This window comes from Magnolia sinica, chromosome 11 (assembly GCF_029962835.1).
Source record: "Magnolia sinica isolate HGM2019 chromosome 11, MsV1, whole genome shotgun sequence".
Classification (NCBI taxonomy): Eukaryota; Viridiplantae; Streptophyta; class Magnoliopsida; order Magnoliales; family Magnoliaceae; genus Magnolia; species Magnolia sinica.
In genome coordinates, this window is record NC_080583.1 from 50256139 (window position 1) to 50263728 (window position 7590).

General features: G+C 35.6%; 1 long non-coding RNA gene across 5 annotated transcripts; it reads right to left on the minus strand.

Annotated features, from left to right (window-relative positions):
* Nucleotides 1–584: 584 nt before the first annotated feature.
* Nucleotides 585–5889, minus strand: LOC131219120 (uncharacterized). Of its 5 annotated transcripts, none has more exons than XR_009158005.1 (8): nt 5656–5889; nt 5269–5543; nt 4851–4914; nt 4632–4693; nt 3174–3359; nt 1412–1514; nt 1208–1323; nt 585–639 (listed from the first exon to the last, which is right to left on the minus strand). It is a non-coding gene; the product is annotated as an uncharacterized LOC131219120 (long non-coding RNA). The 5 variants fall into 5 exon arrangements; XR_009158003.1 differs by having other exon boundaries at nt 4581–4693; XR_009158004.1 differs by lacking the exons at nt 4632–4693; nt 4851–4914 and having other exon boundaries at nt 5656–5887.
* Between the last annotated feature and the right edge of the window lie 1701 nt (nt 5890–7590).

Here is a 7590-nt window from a genome sequence, read left to right on the forward strand (position 1 = left end):
AGTACTTAGGACATATTTGATTGTTCTGCTTTATCATTACCGCTTGATTGAACTATAACATGTTAACCTTTGCCTTATTGTTCCACCGAGTTGATCACTCACTCCCACGTTCGGGTGGTGTTAAACACCCACCGACTCTGTCTAGGCTCCGATGTTGCAGATGTGGATGCGACCTCCGAGGCGAGCGGGAGATGGATGATGATGAGGCCGCTTTCTCTTTTATGCAGTTTTCAAACGGGTTCTAGTGAGCCTCGTTCGGATGCGCGGGATCTGGGATTATTATTTTAGGGAATTAAATGATGTAATCTAATACTTGTAATTTTGATAGTAACACTTGTCAAAACGACCTGGTATGTATATGCTTCTAGGATTTGTACTTGTACACATATATTTCTATAAGTCTTCCGCTTGCTTTCTTCACTTATCCCCGAATTATATTTGCTATTTGGCTTAATCTATTCCATGTTTTATGCACTAATACGACAACATACATCCATCATTAAATATGTTGCATAAGTGATGTTTTGGAACTCGGGAGCCGAGTTATGCTCGACCCCCTAATTTCAGGGCGTTACAAGTTAGTACTGAGGACAGAAAGGACTCTGATTATACATGGCCCATTTTAGGATGCAAGTCGCACTACACAAAGTAGACAATGCAAACAAAGCAACAATTAGTATCATCTGGACAATACTTCCAAGCCTTTAAATCCATTCAAACCACAAGAACTTTCATATATACTTCTACCACTATTCTGCATCTGTTGGTGACTGAGGCTGGCAATGGATAGGGTTCAAAAGACTGAGAATGGTAATTAGTTTCAAAAGAAAAACCACGAGCTAAAAACCATCATTACAGAAGAACAAATCATAAAATGCATAGAAGGAAGAAACCCATCAATACAACATAGCGAATTGAGGATTAATAATTCAATAAATGAAAACAAACAGGAAAAAAGCTCCATCAAAATAGAAAAAGAAAAAGAAAATAAGAAAACCCATGAGCTAAAAAACATCGAAATAAAAACCCAGAGCACAAATATATTACACAAGAGAAGGACAAAAAAACATTATAAAGTACATCAATATAATTAAAAAGGAAAAAAACATCAAATGATGTGAATAATGAATCAATTCAAGAAGTAAAAGAGCATAGATAATTCAAGAACTACATAACTGGAAATGAGATCTCAGAGTAGCATATATACCTTGTCCATCTGTAGTTAACATCCTTCTCATTATAAGCAGACACCTTCTGCTTCTTGAGCCTTTCATTCTCTTCTTCCAGATGTGAAACCTTGTTCTCCAGCTCGTTCGTGTACGCCTGCCACAATGAGGAATAAATTCTCAGTCTTAAAAAAAAATGGAAGTAACTAGTTTTCAAAAAAAGCAACCTGATTTTACAGACCCACCTGCTTCCTGGCCCCTGATCGAGTAGCAGACTCCCTGTTCTTGATCATTCTCTTCTACCTCCTCTCAATAGTCTTCTCGACCACGTCGCCCGATGCAACCCGCCTTGTTTGCAAATTGAAAAGAAAGTGACAAATCGATCAAACGAATAAAACATGGCAAGATAAGATAACATTACCTCCATCGAGCTATTATAACTATCTAGAGAAAATGGCTACAGAGCTCTACCACTGACCTATCGAAAAAGAAATACACCTACTAATGAAAGAGAAATGAGTAGAACAAAAAATCTACCTTCATGTTTCATTAGCATGCAAACCCAACACTATAGAGGCACATCTCCTCCTCACCCACCCACCCAACTCTTTAACTCTATTAGAAACATTTCCATCAACCTCTTCATCCTTTTGAACTATCAAATCAGGGCAATAGAGCATATCATGTTAAGGAATCTCCTGGTCATTGGTTTAACTAGGAGGTATTATACAATGCTTAAGCTGAGAGCTTGTACAATATGTTCAGTTTGCACAGGTGGGGTACATGCTTCAGTGATCCCAAAACCATTGAACAATGGACCTCATGGACTAAAAGTACCCCAGATTGGAATATCACCAACATCATCCATCTACTACCTACCAAAAAATGGTGCCAACCTCAGAATAGAAGAATTAGCAAAACAAAAGAGTACTTTCATAGCATTTTTCATGTAAAGCACTGGAGATTCAAATTTCAAGCAATGACAAATTCACACTACAATGGCAAACTTTTACAAATCATTCCACATCAAGAAACCTTATAAGCTACTAAGGAATTTCCAACCCATAGTGACAGATGATTGATTTGCAGGATGAAGGAAATCCATATTAAATCAATCAGTACAAGGAAAAAAACAAGGAAATCGACTGTTTGGTAATAAAGCCATGGATTTGAGGAGCATTTAATACAATGGCTACAAGGGCATACCTTTTTTTTTAATCTTGACAGAGAATCATTTTGTGGATTGACTTGGGAAGATTTGGATTTGACCCAAAAATCCAAGGATTTATGGAGGTATGGAATTGTGTCTTTTTTATCATGACTTTTAAAAACAAAAAAAAAAAAAAAAATTCTTAAAAGAGAATCATTTTGTGGATTGACTTGCAAAGCCCACATTTGCATGCAAGGAAGCTCATGCACACGACATTGTGTCGCAAGACTCTCAACAGAGTGTACAGGTGCAATATCCAAACCATCTCAAGTGGGTTTGACCATGTAGATGCTTTTGCACAAAAACAAATCTGGTTCAATCAATAGGTGGACCACAGTTTTCAAAGCAGTTGGATAGTAAAAAAAGCTTCAACCAGGAGGACCAACCTGATTCTTACGCAAGAACATCTACAGTGGTAGTGCTCTAATGAATGGATTGGATCGCATCCCACATTGGCAAATGCATGCATGCACATGAGTTACCTTGTACACACATGTAGGCTTAGCAAAGCTCAACTAAAATCGTCTTAGATCATGTAGGCTTAGCATGCACATGAGCTACCTTGTACACACATTTGCATGCAAGGCAGTTCATGCACACGACATGAGCTACCTTGTACATACATTCGTCTCAGATCCATGTCTAAGCTTCTACAACCGTCTGTTTCTAATTGAATATATGTGAAACTAATTCAAAACAGGGAAGAATGCAAACCAACCAAATTAAAACCGGTTTCCACATATTAAATAAAAAATAAAAAATAAAAATAAAAAATAAAAAAAGAGAATGCTCCATACCATGCCTGCCCTTGTCGTTGGAATGCATCAAATTTCGATCCCAATTTCATACAAGCCATTTTTCCACAAATCCAACAACCAAAATAGAAATTGAAAGCTTTCAAACAGAACATGAACTCAAGCCAAAACAACACCTAGTCTTCAAGAATCCACCCTCAAGAGGAGACCTCCAAATTCAAATATTCCCTACAATTTCAAAGCAAGAGTTACAAATTTCAGCTGTAAAATCACTATAAATTCTAGAACCCGGTTCTATAACCACCCCAAATGCTTCTTCCCTAAAACCACAAATTTCAATTTAAAAATTGCCTGGCAAATTTTGGCAACTCCAACCACCCCAAATGGAACAAACCCACTTCCAACCCAATACAACATTAGCTTTCCTCTGGAACTTTTATGTTCATCATTAGCCAGGTTGGATCATCCAATGATAGTGATATATTAAAGGACATGACAAATTGCTTAAATTTGATATAGGCCATACATTTTGGCAACTACTAATCTTGTGTTGATGATCACCCAATCGAAGTGATCGTCAAAAGGCATATGAAATCAAAATTTCCATATGATGGACAATTCATGGCTAACTAGTGCCGCTTTTTTTTTCTTTTTCTTTTTTCTTTTTCTTTTTCTTTTTTGTCAAAAGAATGAGGTTGATCTTGGTAACATTGGAATGGACAGATGGTTCCGCACCTAGGCCACATCAAACATATCCATGTCAAGTCCATGAGCTTGACATGCTGAAGCATTCATGAAAAATTTTCTCTGGTAAACTTAAAGACATGTATATGACACTCATTTGTTATGAGTGATTTGGATGAAGGTCATTACCCATCCAACTTCCTAAATGCACATACCAACACAAGTACCATTCAAAACAATGTAATGCTGAAACCAAACAGAAAAAATGGTGGATAATATTCACAATCTGACTCAACTTATACGAAAATGGAAAAGTTCCTCAGTTGTCTTGAGGTCCGTTATTTGAATGCTGGCATAGCACAACAATCCATAAGACAAACAAACTAACTTTGATAAATTGAAGCTTTTAAAAATAAAGCTCCACAAAATGACAGCAAATAATGACGGCATAAACATTTCCACACAAGTTCAAAATGACAAAATTGTAGCAAATTCAGATGTATACAGTCTCAGCAAACTATGCTTTTAATTTACGAAAATTAAACTCGCATTGGACAGAATCTGGAACCTCAAAAACTACTAAATGTCACAATCATACAACATAACAAAATACTCCAGTACAAGAAAGATTGCATTAGTTTTGAGAATGAGAAGTAATAGCCAAACAGGTCAATGCTTCCACATAAACACATTTTATTTCTAGAAGGCCTCAACTAGATTCAACAAACTCAAGAACTATATTGAAGGCATTAAACCACTAGCAACTTAATCAATAATATCATCCAAGGGATTGTTTGGGAGATCTAAAGAGCGAACTATCTCCAAAATGTTTGTGTTGCGCTCCTTCATCCCATTCCTTATTGCTAGCCAATTTCAAACTATACCAAGGATAGAGTCAAGTAATAATCATATTTTTAGACATTAGTTCCTACATATATTATATGTCTGTTGATGTGTAGAAAACAATAAAATAAAATAAAAGGGGAATTTGATATATTATCTTATTAAGAAAGAAATTAAGGTGCAATAACAAACCTCAAGAGTACCATCATTTGGGGAAAAGTGGTTCTCAATCACCAGTTCTAACAGGACATCTATCCTGAAAAGATTGGGGCAAAAAAATTTTTTTTTAAAGAAAACGGAGGGAGAGAATGTGCATTCATAAATGATAGGTAGATTAGAACAACATAGTGAACATCGTAGCATAATAGGATCCAATTTCTTTAATTCCACCTTAAAATAGTAAAGAAAACCAAATTCATATCAAAAAAAAAAACCAGTCAATGAATGGAAAGAGAAGAGCACCCTTTCTTTTCTAATTCTCGCTTCTTTCGGTCCTTTTGTCAAATGCAATGTGCATGACTGATATAGTCACACTTGACATACATGTACGTCAGTCCAAACCATCCCATTTTAGAGACAAAATCAAAACCCTAAAGTAACTAAAGCAAACCTGCATATTGCATCATTAAGTGAATTTGCAAAGGATCTCTCTGTGACATGTAAGCTTCTGGGTGATGGAGGTTGTGGGGATTGCAGGAGTGGACATTGCATTCTTAACATCCAAGAGCTTCTCTAATAGGGATTTGATCTCTGTTTCTATGGATTTCCAGTACACCTCTCAACCATCTGTAGATTTTGAATCGGAATATTCAGATTTTGCATAAAAGAACACACCTCAGAGAGGGATCTCTGATAATATCGGATTGCATTGGGGAAGTAGCCTCCCTGCAAAAGAAGAAAAGATGAGTGAGGAAGGGAGATAGGCTAGGCAATAAAGAAGGAAGAAGAAGAAGACAGAAGCAGCAATAACGAAGGGGTGAGAGAGAGAGAGAGAGACCCTAAAAATGCCTTTGAGAGAGCAAGTTTTGGGAGTGCATTTTGGTTGGTCGAAGGGCTTTCTGCAGATCTAGGGATCAGCTAGTTGAAGGGGTTTCTACAGATCTAGGGCTCGGCTGGTTGAAGGGGTTTCTGTAGATTTAGGGTGTGGGATGAAGGATAGGAGTGGAGAAAGGAAGGGTTGGGGGTTTCAGTATATCTCCTGCATTTTGAAGGAGTGGTTCGGAGAGAGAGAGAGAGAGAGAGGAAATAGAGAATGGGAAAAGAGCCCGCTGATGGAAAGAGAGGAAATAGAGGATGGGAAAACAGCCTGCCTGAGGGAAAGAAAATCGTGTGGCTTATTTTTAATTTTTTCAGGCTTTTAGATACGGCTTAAACCCGTAGCAATATAGCTACGGTTTAAAACCGTAGCTAAAAGCCCGAATGGTCCATAGCCTTTGCTCCATTTTTAGTAGTGTTTCAAAGTGAAAGATCATCATCTCAAGCCATTCGTTGAGAAATTTAACTTAGAGGATATGTCCATCCCTCTGACTGATCTTGTCTATCAAGATTGACTTCCTAGTCTGATGGAGGTATAGTTAGGTTTATTACTTTCTTAGGATTAGGTTAGATAGAATTTTTCTTTAGTTATTCATGTTTATCATTACTTAACCCGTACAAAGCAAGGACTTTGAATATCGCTACATTCTTCTTTCTCAGGTACTATCTTCCTAACTCACTACTCATTTTCTTATTTTTGTCTCATGTTGGTATTATTCACTATTTCTTACAATAAGGATAATGTAAATTTTAGGTTGGGATGAGATTAGATGGATCTAATTAGTATTTTTCTAGATTTTGAGCAATGTTTAAAAATTTTCAAATTTTCTGTTTTAAAACTCTCTTAGAAAGCAAAAATTATATGTGATTTGAATACATGCTTAGTACTATGATAAGATATGGAATAAATCTTTAGAAATCTAGTGACTAGTTAATTAATAACTTTTAATTAACTTTTCTTAATTAGTTGATTAATAGAAAATTTTAAATCATCAATTGAGTCTAGCTCACGCTTCACATCTAATTTATATCTTATGAAATTGTTTACTTTCTAAGTGATAACATGTGAATTACTTAAAAGTGATTATGAACAAATTTGAAGATTATTGTCTACCTAAAAGGGATTAAAAGAAAAAAAACAAACTAGATAGAAAATAGTAAGATCACGGCCACCTACGGGATATGTTTTAAATGAAAAATTCAGAAAAAGTATGAAAAAAAGAAGGTGAAAGTCATTTATATAAAATCAAAAGCTGGAAAATAAGTGAAATGGGAGATATAATCGGAATCAGTATTTGTGTTGAACTATCCACATTAAGGTAATGAATATGGCTAACATTATGAAAGGTATAACAAATTCATGAAATTTTAAGTTAAAACTCACTAAACACACTAGAAACTTGATGTTTGGACTTATTCTATTTGTTAAGCGATTAACAAAGAATTAGTTCATTTGATTGCTAAGGACATTGGGATTTAGGTTGCTCATGTTTTATTTCCATAACTTTGAATATCATTCACATGTATAGGCATGTACAGAAAATTGTTATCTAGAGGGTTGTAATTTGAATTTTTTGAGAAGTTGTGTTCGCATGTTTTGCTCGAGACTAGCAAAATGCTAGTTAGGGTGTGTTGAGTGTGAAATATTGCATATTTTCCCCTATTTATTCCTTGGTTTTATAAACATAATAGTGCTTAATTAATCTAATTATGCATGTTTTTATGTGTGAGGTAATTTTAAGAGCTTAAGGTGAAATTGATGCTAAAAGGAATATTTACACCCAAAAGATTACTAAATGAGGATTTGGAGATTTGGAAGTCATTAATGAAGAATTCACATGCCAAAGATCCAAGAAAATCAAGTGAGGAATTAAGAGAATCGAAGATTTGAGTGAAG